Source organism: Spermophilus citellus (genome assembly GCF_964194105.1).
Source record: "Spermophilus citellus genome assembly, chromosome: 8".
NCBI lineage: Eukaryota > Metazoa > Chordata > Mammalia > Rodentia > Sciuridae > Spermophilus > Spermophilus citellus.
This window is the reverse complement of record NC_138189.1, coordinates 129,977,109-129,993,592: the sequence shown is the minus strand read 5'-3', so window position 1 is coordinate 129,993,592 and position 16,484 is coordinate 129,977,109. Positions and strand designations below refer to the sequence as shown.

At 34.3% G+C, this 16,484-nt stretch overlaps 1 protein-coding gene across 5 annotated transcripts in view; it reads right to left on the bottom strand.

Annotated features, from left to right (window-relative positions):
• Positions 1-16,484, bottom strand: part of LRBA (LPS responsive beige-like anchor protein) — a 755,692-nt gene that overhangs the window by 270,879 nt on the left and 468,329 nt on the right. The gene's annotated exons all lie outside the window — the stretch shown is intronic.

The following is a 16,484-nucleotide window of genomic DNA, read 5'->3' as shown; positions in this document are numbered from 1 at the left end:
TTCATTTATCCATTGACAGGCAGCTAGGTTGGTTCCATAATATGGCTATGTGAATTGTGCTGCTATAAACATTGGTATGTACGCATCACTACAGTATGCTGACTTTAATTCCTTAGGATAAATACTGAGAAGTGGAATAGCTGGGTCAAATGGTGGTTCTATTTCTAATCCTTTGAGGAACCTCCATCTCATTAATTCTTTTCGGTTATTTTTGCTCATGCAGTATCTCCTGAGCCTCTTGGCTCTGACATGAGGATTGGCCTTAAATGCACAAGGTTAGTTGACACCTTTTTTCCTTGTCTGCAAATATATCAATCAGCATACAATATTCTGTGCATCTCAGCTCTTTTCATTGTTGCTGCGCATTCACTGGTTGTTTTCCAAGGATATTCTCTCCCTATTTACAATTTGAACATTACATTTTTTTTCTTGAAGGCTATGTTATTTACTCTTTCTGAAAACTAGAATGTGAGAGCGGCAGGCATAATGATTGCAAAGTTACACACACACACACTCTCTCTGCTATAGGCAGCTATGATAAATGGCAATATAACTATATGTTCATTTTCGCTATACATAGGCAACTTCCCCCCATATATCCTCAGTAACTGTTTATAGAACAGGGAAAAAATAAGCTTGGAACATCCTGATATGAAAAAGGAAGCAGAAAGACCGAAACAAAGCCAAGTTATGTGTATTATGAGAACAGATAGTAACAACACTTATTTACAGTATATTTTCTTAAAACTTACCTGCATCAAGACATTAAAGGTCTTCAAATACTAAAACAGTGCAAACATTATTAGACTAAGGAGTACTAGATGTCAAAATTATGTCATATTCATACTTATTTCCATACTGCCCAGAATTGTTTATTTTGAAATAAATTTTTAGTCTTATGACAAATTTGTATATAAGCCCAAATATAGACCTCTGCAATCTAACAATAAGACTTACAAATATTAGTGTCATATAATATTATTATAAGAAATAGTATATATATATTATTATATATAAGAAACTATTATATATATTATTATATATAAGAAATATTAGTGTCATATAATATTATTATAAGAAATATTATATTAGACTCTATTTAATTTTTTTTATATTGATCACACACAAAACTACAAAAAAGTAGTATGCACACTACAGAAATATTATTTTTCCTTAAATATGACAACTCTCCTGATAATTCCAGCTGAAAACATCCAGGGTAAAGTATAAGAGATAAAATGCAATGCTGACTTACTTCTTTAATACATAAAAGACTTAAGAAACAAAGTGATACAACCTAAAAATTACTAACATATATGGTATGAAATACATTTATTTACATGTAAATATATACAAATCTACTGAATAAATATAAAGACAATAGTAAATAAATTAAAATCCTCAAAAGCTATTATTCATATTCTTTAGCTATTTTTCATCTTTTATTTATTATCTTCAAGTTTTATCTTAAATATAAGTTTAATGTATGTAAATTCATGCCATGGCCATAAGTTTGTTGCCTTTTTTCATTTCAAACTGCATCTCTTGAATTACTTAAAATACAATTAATGTATTAGCTACAGAAATCCTCAATTTTAATTCTCCTATAAGAAAAGTACCAAGGAAGAATCACATGGTACTTTCATGGGCTCTGAAAATCAAATTATAATAATACCTAAATTATATCAAAAAGAGTCAAAATTATAAGAAAAACATGAATGAATATAACACATGAATTAATAAAAACAATATGAAATAAAGGCTGATTTCAAAATATCAAATTATTTTAGAACCTTATTAGACTTTTTCTAATTAAATATTTCCAATTAAACTATTTGGAAAAATTAATTAATTTTCACCTTAAAAGTTAAAGGAAGGTCAATAATGGTTACTGAAATCAGATTAAAATGTTTTCATTAATACAAACGGTATTGACCATGACAATATTTCTAGCTAAATATAAACTGGTCTTTATTGAGTGAGCAAGAACTTGCACAACTAAATACCTGTCATCAAAATACACAAATGATTTTGTAAAATACACATGGAAAATATTTCAGTACTTATGAAACAGTGTCATCAACTCCAAGTAAAAGCTGAAGTCGACAAAGAAACAGAAATTGGTGTCAGTTTATTTCTGAGAGCTTACTATATTTGGTAAAGTGTTTCCTCTTTGATAACACAGTGGGTTCAGTATTATGTAAAGACTCATTAAAAGGCCCAATGTTTCTTGAGTATAAAATATGCAGCATTTTATTAACTCCATTTCCATCTTTTATAGACAGCCATGGATATAACTACCCATCACTTCAAAACCAGAATTAAATTTCAAATATTTTCCCAGTGATTTGCTATAATTTGCTTTAGAAATTTGCTAACCCACAACCATTTCCTTAAAACATCCCTAAATGATAATTACAACATTACTTGGTCATCTACATATTTCAAAAACAAAAACAACACAAGTCACAGATCTCTACATATCTACATCATCTGATCATGTTATAAAATTTCAGAGTAAGATACTGGAGTTCTAGCCTTCCTTTAGGAAAATTAATGGGAAAAAAAGAGGGCTTTGGAGATTATTGTGAAGACAAGGAAAGGCAGGTGTGCCATGGATACCATTTAAGTCATGGGAAGACAGAACTGAAGAAACTGTCATAGACAAATGCAGAAAGAACATTTTAAGAAAAACAGAATGGCATTGCCAGGATATAGAGAAAAATGTGAGAGCTTTAAAATAACCTGTCAGCATCTTTGCAAGTCATGCTCTGTTGTTTCTTAGCTTTAGAATGAAACAAGCTATTTAATGTCTCTGCCTTGGTTTCTAAATAGATAGGGATAATAATAGGATACAATTCATTATGGATTTCTTGAAAGGATTAGGACAATTAAAGTGCTTAGCATAGTGCCTGGCACAGAATAAGAATCCAGTAGGCAGTATGGTGATCATCTCATTTCAAGTGAGTTTTGAAAGGCTTTTGAAATATTATTTCTAGAAATCTCACATTGAAAATTTGACCTTGGTGATAGAAATCTCCAGCAAAGAGGAGGACATCAAATTTGCCTATTGGTCAATGCCATTTATTAAGCATGACTATGTACTAGTCCTGTAATGCCACCAAGTAAATAAGTCACCTCCCTTCCAACAACTTTTCATATCAGTAAGTTAATAATTAGAAAGGACTACATGGATAATAAGATATAGGAGACAACAAAAACTACAACATAAAGCTGCGAACTGCTTGAGAGAACTGATACCTGGAACATCAATTTAAGGTGCTCTCTGGAGCCAAGCTGGGGGTCAGTGAGCAACAAAGTAGAATAGGTAGAGTTTTAAGGATTTCAAAGTGTAATGACATAATGATAATGTGTTTCATTCTATTCTTCTAAGTGAAAAACTAGCAAGAGAACTACAATATAAGCATGTATTTTACAAAATCATCAATGTTTTTTAATTTTATTTTTTTTGTAGTTGTAGATGGACAGAATGCCTTTATTTTGTTTATTTTTATGTGGTGCTGAGGATCTAACACAGTGCCCCAGCATGCTAGGCAGGCACTCTACCACTGAGCTACAGCTACAGCCCCTCAAATTTTTTAAACTTTAAAGAACTTTAAAAAACTTTAATTCCTGTCCTCTTCTCCCAAATATTTATCGAAAACCTACTACCTAGCAGGTAGTGTATAAAGTTCTAGGAATAATAAAACATTATGATGAGGACTATAACTGGTTTGGTGGGAAAATGTTAACATAGATAATCCCAGAAGAAACTTAACCTTTCTGATAAAGGTAGCTTGTATATCACTACAACTTAAATTACAGTTTCAAGATTGCATCAAATTTATACAGTTCTTAGATTTTAGACCTATATACATATAAAAAGCATGCATTCCTAAACTCCATCCTGAAAGCCCTAGCAACTTAAATTTTGTTGAATGAAAGCATGGAGGACCTCAAAAACCTAACTAGAATTTAGGAACCTGTAAAACTAGACCTCTAGACTTGTGCCTAAGCTCTCAGTTTTATAATATTCTACAAATTCTATCAAATGCCAGGAAACAAAATTTATTCCTGGCTGAGAAAAAGGAAAAGTGAGGATAACTCAAAATTAGATGTGGGTGGATCAGAGGAATATGACAAACCCACACAAGGCAATCCAAGATTTATAAAAGCATGTAACATTGGTCAACTTACTCAACCTTCCCACATCTCCATTTTTTCATTTATAAAATGATGACATATAGGTAGTACTCACTTCAAAGGGGTGTTGTAAGAATTTATAAGTTAATAACAGGTATAATACTTAGCACAGTGTTTGCCACATAATGCAAGTTTCCTATATGCTATTATTATTGCAGAAGCATTTCTCCCAATATCTGGTTAGTGAATAATACACCCTGACAAAACCAAACAATAGCTCTAAAACATGGAGACTTCAGAGGTAAAACACTGGAAGGTCAAACAGGTAGCCACACAATAGTACAGAATAGTGACTTCGGTGTGTTTAAGAAACAAGAGGTAAAGCAGAGGTCACAATAAATATATGCTCAACCTTTTTATACATGTATAAAAAAAGAATTATATTCTACAATTAACAAAATTTAGATAACTTTCAATCACTTTAAATCACCTAAGCAAAAGCAATATTAATAATAAAGAATATACTTCTTAGGATATAGAATCTGGAATCCCATCAATGGTTTGTTCAGCTTGCATAAGTCACAACTGATTGGACACGGTCCCTGTGGGCATGCCATTTCATCCAGACTGGACGGTTCATTAGTCATAATTACTATAACTGTACAGCAGAGACTGCAGTTTTATCTCATCATACATCTTTGATCAAGCTGCTTCAATTTTGCTTCATCAGCATATGAAGTTACATTATCGGAGCTTTTTATTTTCCAATCGGTAATTAACACAGATTATGCTTTTTATCAAAACATGTATTTGGTTTTCACAATTAAGTGAGGACCCAGATCTGACCACTGTTTGACCTCTGCTATTACAAAATCACCTTAACACCATGAATCATCAAATAAAATCTAGAATCTTAGAGAAAATTAAACAAAGAAAAGAACTGACCTGTGTTAAAAGCATTAAGATGATTGCACTTATCTAAATCGAGACTAACCATATTTGCTGCAGCTTCTCATTAAACATTAAATCACACACCAAAAGAACACATCATACATATTTATTGTTTTTCACTGTCACTTTCTAAAGACTCATACCACAATTAGCGTTTCTTTCAAACTATAAGCTACATAAAGAAATTTCCCATGAAGCTCGAAGACAAAGTAATGTGGAAGATTGTTCAAGAAGGTTAAAGAACAGATGGATAATAGATTTCACTGAACACTAAAAGCTTAACACACTCACTTCAGAAAAGAAAATGTTGCCAAAACATGGTTCCAATGTAAAATGCTGAATGAAATTGATGTGTCAGGATTTTTTTTTTTCTTCCAAGTTCTTTGGGAGAACAATAGGGGACTAAAAGGCCTGTCTCGCTATTTTTGTGTCTCACCATTTTCATGTGCAAAGTGTCCCCACTGTAGGCTGTATGAACAATCATAATCGACAGTTACATGCAGGCACTGAGGCTGCAAAAATCCCAGAGTAATTAGTGTTGTCTGAATGCAATGACATCTGTGTTCTCATGGTTCTCGAGACATGTCAGACCAATAAGATGTATATGAAAAAATATGACAAGCATTGCAAATGCCCTTCTGAAAGGCCTTACACTTTGGGGGAAAGCTGAAGAAAGAACACATGTCATCTTCTTCTTGTAAGCAATATATTTAAGATTAAAAGATCTTTAAAAAAATCTTGAGTCATTCATTCTCTTCTTGAAAGCATATAGCATCTGCATGAGAGACAGCAAGGTGGTATGAAAAAAACCTGCTCTAAGTTTGCTGCTTAAAACTTTAACACATGTGATTCTGTTCAATGCAATATATGTGCTCATGTCTGTAAGTGACAAAAATAGAGTACAGCTTATTAACATTCCTTCATTATTTACATTTTAATCTAAAAACAGTATCTCTTGGTATAAAACATAAAATAGCTTTTCATTTGTGGTTTAATGCCTTAGAATTATGTTAGCATTTTCTAACAAGAAACTGCCAAATTGACTGCATTAAGAAGTCTTTGTTTTAGGATACCTAATGCTTTTGCTTATTGGTGGCTATTGCTGAGCGCTCTCTCTCTCTAGATTGTAGCAGTATGTTTGAGCATGCACTTGCTCCAAGAAAGACATTAGTCATCATTAACAGAAGCACTGACACCAAATCTAAGTGCCTCTCCACAATGACCAAGTGGCAATCATCTTTCTCTTACACTGTCACTGCTGATTAGGATTTTCTTTCATGAAAATTTAATTTGTCCCCCTTTCTGCAGCTTTTTTTTTCATTTCTGAAAAAGCAATGTATTCAGGAAAGATAACAAATGAAGCAAAACAAGTTCTACCTATAACATAGCTAATGATATAAAGGTTGCAAGATTCTCAGGTTGAATCTTCTATTTAATACAACAGAAAAACACAGATTAAGCCGAGGATTAACAAAGAGCAGAAGAAAAATAATGATCATGAAAGGAATATTGCTTTAACAATCTCTAACCTCAAAAGGTGAACAATTCAAGGGATTCAACCAAGACTTCCTTGAATGTTAATTACAGAATCTCAAGGCTTTTTAAAAACAACACTCATAGTAGCCACATTTCACTATATTTCAATTCTGTATCCTCTATTTCTTAACAAACAAGACGGGAACATTCACACAGACATGCCACTGTAAACTTAAGAAAATACTTAAGCATTCATGCCTCCACTGTGCATTAACCTGCTAGTTAGTATTTTTTGAAAAGGGGATTTTTGTTGCATTGGACAAGTGGAAATGATTCATGTAGCCACACAGGGTACTCCACAGCTAGATGATACCACAGACTTAAAGTTTGGTTCTGTACAATATCACAGAGTTAAACAAGATATCATAACGATAAGTTATTTAAGGAAGATTTTAAAACATTTACTTTTCTGTTTTATTTCAATTTGTTTAAAGTTTGTAAAAAAAAAAAAAAATGTAAGCATGCGATAGTTTGCAAGGATCCTGGTACAACCCAAACTCCCACTTCTAGTTATAAATATTATCTTCTCTTTATATTACTAATGTATTGTAACAAAATAGAGATTGGTTTAAATTTTAAGTATCTCAAAATTATTTTTGTCCCTTTTAGAACAATATAGTTTAACTCAAAACCCATCATACTTCTGTGTTCACATGAACATAAATTGTGTCTTTAAAAATGTAAATATTCACATGAAATGTTTTAAAGGAAAAATCAGACTATTTCTTCTTAAATTCAGAATTAACCATGTTAATCAAGTTTTAAGTGATCTATTTCTGATTATTTTCCTGTGAAAAATAATATAAAACAAATTTGAAGATCGAATAGCAACTGCTTGGTTGCATGTACAAATGGTTCAAGTTGCTTTATTTATTTGTTTGCCCTATTTAAAATTGGTCTGAGGTTAAACCATTTTAGAAGAAACTAGGAATTTAAATGGATTTCTAACAACTTAAATTTTAAAACAGGAATATCTAAGATTAAATAAAGAGCTATCCTAAAATAAAAGCAAAATGATATTAGAGTAACCTAATTTAAGAATCTTTTAAGAGTACGTTTACAAATAACTGTCTCATTTATATCTTTATTTAACTAAGTATGCTTCTTAAATTTGAAAATGCTTCAAATTAAGTTCTCATTTTCAGAGTTGCACAGCCTTATCCAAATCAAAACTTCAAAAAGTTACAATATAATTACTAACTCCATTGCTCGATCTAGTACATGTTCAAGTAGAGAAGTTTAGCTCTATAACTTCTACCCCTCAGCCTAAACCTCCAAGTCACTTGTCAGTTAAAGGTTGGGCGATTTATTGACCGCCTCTGGATGCATACTGTCAGTACTGAAGGAAATATGAGGGGGGGTTGTCGCTACTGTTCTCAAGCTCATTGATAATGACATACCTGCCTCTGTCACCCATTACCCATACTACAAACTACTTAGACCTAACTGAAAAATCAATAGCCTACTTGCACTGGTTCCTGTGGCTGCCTCCTTTGATTGTCAGCTCCTGTCTAGGGTCAGCACTTACATGAAAGGGGCTGTGACTGCCTGATGCTTTCAGGACAACCTAACGATATGAAACTAGCCAACAGAACAGTAAATTCTGTCTCCCTGCCCTCCTCATCAATTAGGCTTTGACTAGGCTTGCCTGTAGAAACCTGACCTTTTAAGTTTAGGTGAATATGGACTAGCTGAACACACCATTGCCCTCAGCACTGAGCCAGGAAATCTACTGACAGGTTAAACAAAACAGAAGGTTGTAACTGTCATAATTTGCATTGCACTTTCACGCCAACAAGGGTGTTATCAGTAGGGGCAAGCCCTGGAACACACAACTCCAGCACCCTTAAGCCACACTACTCATAAATTTTCAAGTGAAGTAAGATAAAACATAAATTCACAAATAGCAATGCATTTCTCATCTCTCAGTCTTTTAGGTTTGCACTTTGCAAACCCACAGAGTGTCCATCAACAACTCTCTTGGTGGTCACCTGGCACTCCTAACTGCATTGATCAGGCACTTTCAAAAGTCAAAGTAACTCAACTATGCCAAATAGCAGGCTATTTTAGAGAGAATTTATAATGCAGCAGATAGATCAACTGATCTATGTCTCAAAATGAGAGTAATTAGATCTCAATGTGTTATCTTTTTCTGCCTCACTTCTTTCCCTCCAAAAATATTCACAAGTGTAGACAAATAGTAAGTATCACATAAGTGAAAAGAGGTGTTGAAATTATTTCCTACCATGCTACTCTGGTACAGCATCTTTTACAGTGTGAGGGAAAACTAAGAACATCTGTAAAATAAAAGATGTTAACACTTTTATGCTTGTCAGATCTTCTGATGAAAACAAGTGAAAATCCTTTGAAAGTAGAATAAAATTTTCCTTTCTTTAGTGACTCATGTTTTGTGGACCATTTTTCCAGCTTGCACCTATCTCTTAGTACAATATGAACTCAGTAATATCACATTTGCTAAGACCAATACCATTTTTCTAAGGACAAGATTTTTTAAAAATTTTTAACTTAATTGTTAACTTGCAACTTTCTTTGCTTTCAAGAACAAATATTTACAGACTATCCAATATTCATGAAAATGCCCAAGATGTTGAGTGTCCATTCAACATTTTAGGAAAGAGAAAAGCACCTGGTAACCTTGTCCAGACCTTAAGAAAGAAAAGTGCCTGCTAACCTTGTCCACACTTTAAATACACATTACTTTTTATATGTATACAAGAATATACATGATATTTTATTTCAATAATTCTAAGGTCCAATTCCTATCAAGAATTAATATACTCTTTGAATGTCTTCCAAGTTGCTTTGTTGTCCTTCCCAGCTGTCTCCAATGTACAATGTGCTATTTTTTCTGAGTCTAAAATATCTGTAAGCTTATTGTTACCTATGATTTTTATGATGTTAAATACTTTTATATACCTATGTTAAACAGCACTGAAAGTCTAAACTTTCCCAGAAGATTTCTGATAGAAATAAACTTGTTGTTAACAACAATTTTAGTTATATTATGGTAGAAAATTTTAGACTTTTGTATCTAGAAAACACCAAGAGATTGCTTAGTCCAAACCTCTCATTTAACAATTAAAAAATAACTAGTTAAGAGCATGACTTTATCAAGGTTACCCGAACAGTCACACCAGGACAAAATTTCAGGGCTTTTGCTCCCTGGATTGATGTTCTTTATTGATACTTTTGCAATGTCTCCCTCTATAAGCTACATGACAGCAACAATCTTATATTTAAGGAAAATATGTAGATGTATGTCATTCATTTTAAATTGATTCTATAATTTGCAGAAAGTTTTGACTATGTAGAAAATGATAATTTGTAGAACATTTAACAAGAAGTTCCTAGAGAACACATAACTATTAGAAATAGAAGACTGAGTTAAGTATGGCTAGAACCCTTTGCTGACTTAATATGATGATTAACTATGCATCTGGAAGGCTTGCAAGTCCTTTGTGTGTACCTAGCTGATAGCAGAGTGAAAGGGCATGGATAGTGTCTGGTCCCAGCAAGCAAATCATTTGGAAACAGTCATAGCCATAGATCAAAGATTTTCCACTCTATCTAGATTGATTTAAACCTGCTAACTTAGATTGTTGTCTACAGACAAAACCAGTCAGAAAATAAAGAGAATGACTCTTTAGGATCCAAAGATAATGAGGAAAGATAGAAAGGGAAAATTCAGAAAAGAAACAGACTGACAGAACCTTGATACCATAGGCCAAGACAGCTGTTTTATATCCTTGCTTTATTTAAGATGGTTAAGGGAAAAGTTTCCATTCCTTAGACCTTCAACTATTATTTCATTTATACTATACAGATGTCTTCTATACATAGATTACAGCCAGTGAAGGATTTTGTTGTTGCTGCTTAATCACTACAAGGAATAAGAAGGGATAAGAGAAACCCTCTCTGCACATCATTTTTATTCTAATTAACAACATTTGAAGGAAGAAACAGGCAAGATTTTTAACATTTGCACTAAAAACAACACAATATCCATTTAAAATTTCCTGTAATCTTAGCAGAAGATTGATGTCAAAGTACTACTACTAATAATAATAATATAGATGCAAAATCAATGTATTTAAAATAAACTGAAATATTTTAAATGACTAGTTTTCCTAAAGTATATTTAAAAAAACCCAAAAATATAGCCATAGGTATGCTTAACTAACAATTTTAAACATAGGTTCACAAAATATCTCATGACCTCAAAGAAACAGTGTGTGTACTTTCAAATCTTACATTTTGAACTGAGTATAGTTTAGTACTAGCATAATCTAAATCACTAATCTCATTCATCTGTTTCATCAATGTCCGGCACTGGTTGCAAGAGATTGCAGCATGGCTTTAAGATCACATACTATCTAAGTCCACAGTAGTATTTTCATACACAAAATGCAACACCTTCTTCATAAACAAAATGAAACAAACACCTTCTCTCAACTAAATTTTGACTTTCTTTAGCATTAAATTCAGTATTTGATCAATCCTGCTTTCCTGTCCATCTTCTGGAAGTTATACTAAAGACCAGCATAATTTGGTTTTCTAGGTAGAAGAAATACATAGAGTAGTCCAAGTATTACATAACTATCCCTTAAATAGTTAAGTGTTGTCTCCAATAAATGCACCCTTTCATCTGAAGATTATACAGAGAAAGCCAAAAGTCACAAAATCCAAAATTACTTGGCAGGTAAAGAAAAATTCTCACCTCATAGTATACTAATAAGTTCAAATTGTGAAAGAAAGAAAAGAAAGAAAGAGGAAAAGACAAAACACGAACCTTATTCTAACTTTCCAGAACAAGTTATTTCCATGCTTATAAACGGAAATAAAAGAACGCAATTGCTACAATTCAAAATATGTATATTTAAAATGGGAAAAAGCTAAATCATTCTTGGTAATGCCAAAATACATATACTAAAATAAATGAAAATAAAGCAAGTTCAACAAAACACCTTTTGAAAAATACTTGCTAAATTAACTTAGATGTTCTTAATATCTATGCCCTAGTTCAGTTATACAATGGCATCTTTTTCAGTCAGGCTAAAAGCTACTTACTTCCATTTTCCTGAGCATAAGTTTCTTACTCGATTATTATATATTCTAGTGAAATGTGATTTTGTATAGTTTGATAGAGTACTCATTCAGACAACTGTTTATTTAACTTGAGGGAAAATAGTACATACTTTCAACTTTCTCATCCTACTTAATAATATAAAAAATTATACATGTAAAAGTCTAATTACGGGCAAATATCACTAAGCATACATACAATAGCATCTATGATAATTCAAATAAACTTCAAATGTCCAAAAAACAACACTAGTCTAAAGTACATAAAAGCGTTGCATTTTCCAGTGAAGTTTGATAGGCTTACTATGAAAAGTTAAAGCTATTACTTTCACCTGACATATCATTATCTTAAGTTCAAACTGTTCAATGAGAACACCTTTGGGTTACCAAAGTTTTTATTTTATTTTTTAAAAGCTACATTGTGAGGGAGGAGGAAAAACCTTGTTTCAACAGCATACCTGACAATTTAAAATTATTAATAGGCACAATGATGAACTTTTAAAGGCAAATTTTCAACTACTGGCTATTCTATATTGATTCCATAATAATAATTATCAATAGCTTAATTAACCAATTTCTGTGATACTTCAGAGTTTGGGAAAATTAGATCTGTTGACAGAATTGACAGATAGTAATAAAAATAGAATGTAGTTTTATTTTGACTTTTAATATGATGTGAAGAGTATAATATTGACAATCATTAAAACTTACATCTATTTAAATATAATTACTTCAACAAAATTTCAGCTAATTCACTAACAACTAATGTTCAGGTATTTACTTTTCTATTATTACTGACTGTGCTAGTTCTTAAATTCAAAGAACTTAATAATATTTCATCTCCCAATTTATATTGATCCTCCCATTTTCTTTTAAAAACAAAGCATTTTTATAATTACTTTGATTACGTAAATATGTAGGAACAAAAATTTAGCAACTTCACAAATGTTTCAAAGTTAGATTTCAGAGAATAAAAATATATACAGGTAAGCATGTGGTCCTTTGTTTTTTCTAAAAGGCATAAATCCTTCAGAGAGGGGTTTTTAAGTTAGTAATTTAATTTTTTGAATGCTTCTAAAATGTTTCCTGGAAAACAAGATTATATAATCTAAAATCTGTGTACTTCTTCAGAAGAAATTATTGAAATAGTTTATTATTTCTACAAATAGAATAATAGATACATTTTAAGTCTCACTAATCTGATAAAGCATAAAATGTAATGGCATTTAACTTAGTAAATACATTACTAAGTAAAGATCAGCTCAAATAAAACAGTTAAGGATTCTGTATTCTCGGGAAACATAAACAGGATTACAACTGTCAGAGGTACAGCAGCACTGACTTCATCCATTAGTTTGGTTTTGCTTCTGAGAAATATAGCACAAACTACTGAATCATTTCTTTTTTAAATCCATACATTCCCTGCAGCAGTACAAGCTTCATCAGCAATGCAGGAATGTATAAAAATGACATGCAAAGGGCATTAGCTTTCTTTCTTTTCCCATACTGTTTTCCTATACATGGAGGGCAGCATTCTTTCTCAAAGCACTTAAACTGAGGCTGGTTAAGTCCATGCTAAAGGGAAATATAACTGAATTCCCTAGGGAAGAACGTTTCACAATTGGATTATGTACTACTTTTTGAGAAAAATTAGGTTCTACTTATTTATTATCATACAAAAATATTGCAAGATTAGCATTCTATCCTATTTTCAATTATTTTTGAGTTAGAGGTATTTCAGTTTCTAAGTGTTCTGTCAACTCATCACCATATTTTAGCATGAGAGTACCCAGTCTTGATTATACTTTTAAATATAGTTCCTCAAGTTCAAACATACCAAATTTCTTTTGAAAATGTATTTATATAAATAGTTTTGTTTTTACTTGCAAGTCTCTATATGCATAAAAGTTTCAATTAAAGAGGAAATCCAATTAATCAGAGCTTAATCATGATCAAGCACAAACAGAATGCAATGAGTAAACTGACTACTTTTCTGGAACTTAAAACACTCACATTTCTCAGTATTCACATAACCTGACAACTTTTTTAAGAAACTGGGAAATTTTAAGACTACAGTTTCAAACATACACATATTTTAGTTTATAGTAACTAAAACCACGCCCACCTCAGAATTATCATCTATGTTCTTATAAAATAAATGTAATGAGGAAAAGGTAAAGCCCAGAGGATCTTCAGGTTCTTGGGCTCACCGCTATACCAAACACACAAAAAATCAAATCACTGGCTGACGTCCTTCCCTTTTTAGGACTGCCTCGAAGCCTGCCCAACACCACAGCTCTGGGCAGAAGCATGCTGATGTTGGCACTGCCTAAACCAAACAAACAAGATGTTTAACAGTCAAATAAAACGTCCTGCAGCCTCCCTAATGAATTTGTCAAGGACCATCAGATTTCGCTCCCCCTCCTTTGCCTCATTAACTCAAGTATGATGAGACGGATTATAACAAGAGAATACAGATCAATCGGTCTGAAGACTTGAAGTGGCTTTTAGCCTCTGGAGTTTGCTCCTCTCCCTCGGTCTCCTTTAATAGAATACCGTATCTCCTGCAGAAGGGGCTGCCACTTCGTTTTAATACACCATCAAGAAGCTGCTGATGGACTTCTATACTAACATACATAAAAGCGGAGGTGACGGGGGCTCTTCAATTATAGACTCTCGGATACCGTTTCCCCCTTCAATTATTCAACCAGAGGAAAAGAGGAGCCTAAACCCACAGCTGAAGCTGCTCGGGGGCTGAGGCCGCTGCGAGTGAGCTGGGGGTGGGGGCAGGATTATTTGCTGGAAGTGTTTAAGTTTATTGCTCGAATGATGTTTCTAATTAGTACCCCGGCAATAAATTAAAGTCGCCTTTGTTTAACTGATTTATTATTTACTAGAGCATCTACCTTAGACAGGGTAAATTGGTAATGAATTGTTTTTAAATCAAAACATTTGTAACGTTTTATCATCCTTCAGCCTCTGTAAGTAAAAGTGGAGAAACCCGGGGACCAGGGTGCGACAAAACTTAGTCATGCTTGACACAGCCTGGGGCAGAGGAGGAGCGGGGTGTCAGGCCGCGGCGGCGGGAAGACCCGCGGCCCGGCCGCCCCACCCGGGGCGAGCGCGCGGCAGAGCTGGGCGCCTCCCGGCAGACCCGGCGGTGCGGCCCGGAGCCCCGCGCAGGGAAGGTCCGCCACCGCAGGCTGTGCGCACTCACTCACTCTCGGGACTATCCAGGGCCACGCGCAAGAACAGCCGCCACCTCCAAGACGGCGAGGGACTGCTCCGCTCCCTCCAGCCCCACCACCAGTCTCCGCCCCAAAACTGCCCTCGGGAGAAGTTGCTAAGGATCCTCCCCAGCTGGTCACGCAGCTCCCCGCGGCAAAGTGCCCCTCCTGCCCCACGGAATCCCAGAGCGCCGACGCGACCCGGGGAGGAAGAGCCAAGTTACCAACTGAGCCTGGGCTTCCCCACGCGCGAACCCGAGCGCCGCCGCCGCTCTCCATCCCTCAGCAGCAAGCGTCCCCGGACGCGAGCTGCTCCCAAAGGCTGGAGCCCGCGGCCGCCCCGGAGTCTAGGCCACTCCACGGAAGTTGTCTAAAGCTCTGAGTCCCAGAGTTTTACCGAGCTTACTTTCAACTGTTCTGCTCTTCCCAATTCCTCGCCACTGAATATGACCCTAAGGAATAAATCAGGCTTGATTAAAGAATATTTGCCTTTTTTCTTTTTTAAACAGAGATTTTGGCAATGCAAGAGGACAAGCCACCAGCGGTCCGTACCAAAGATGTAAGAAAAACCCAAGAAGTCCAAGGATCTGACACCAACAAGATGGAGAGAATTAACTTCCCCTGTGCAACCGAATTCAAGTTGACCTGGTCGGACTTTAAAGACAGCAAGTGGAGACTTTCCTGGAGATTCTGCAAAAGCCACATTAATGGGTTTTACCTCACCTTAACAGCGTCACAGATTTTTATTTGTAGCACATAATCCAGACTGGAGTATCATCTCCGGAATCAAATAAAAGTCCCATCTACCCAAGAGTGTTAAAATGACTCAGAATCTAGACACCTTAAGTTCAAAGATAGTTCAGTAAACCAGAAACAATGTTACAGCTTTTTCCTCACTCAAAAGGTCTAAAATGCTACTGTGAATACTTCTTGTAAAGGATAATACACTCACTGAAGGCACATGCATGAGTTTCACTGAAATGCCAAGGGAGGAGTGAAGCCATCTGTGCGATCAATAACAGGACAGGCATAGATTTTTGTAGCAGTCAAGTCTTTTAAGAGCAAGAGTCAATTATGAAAATAAAATCATTTTAGAAATAAAACTCTGTACTGCCTGAAAGTATACCCAAAATTAGGTTTACAACATAACATACTAAGAAAACTTTAATTCAGGCCAACATCTACTCCCCTTCATTTTCATTTATCTTGATACAATTTTGAAAGCTTATTTTAACTTATAAGTATATGCTACCAAGTGTTACTACAAAAATTTGCACTATTTCTCATGACTTATTTTCTCTCTAGTAACTGGTTAGTTCTTGTAATGATAAATAATAATATTTGCTATATCCGAATCAATGATAAAAGAATTATCAAAGACTTGTTTTTGTCTCGCCCAGTTTTTCAACAGCATATGGAAATTACTAACAAGAGATTTATAGTTATAAACCCTCATCTGATATCCTCTCCACCCCCCACTGATACATATACAGAGACTGCTCTGGCTCTTGGCAACAATGGGAG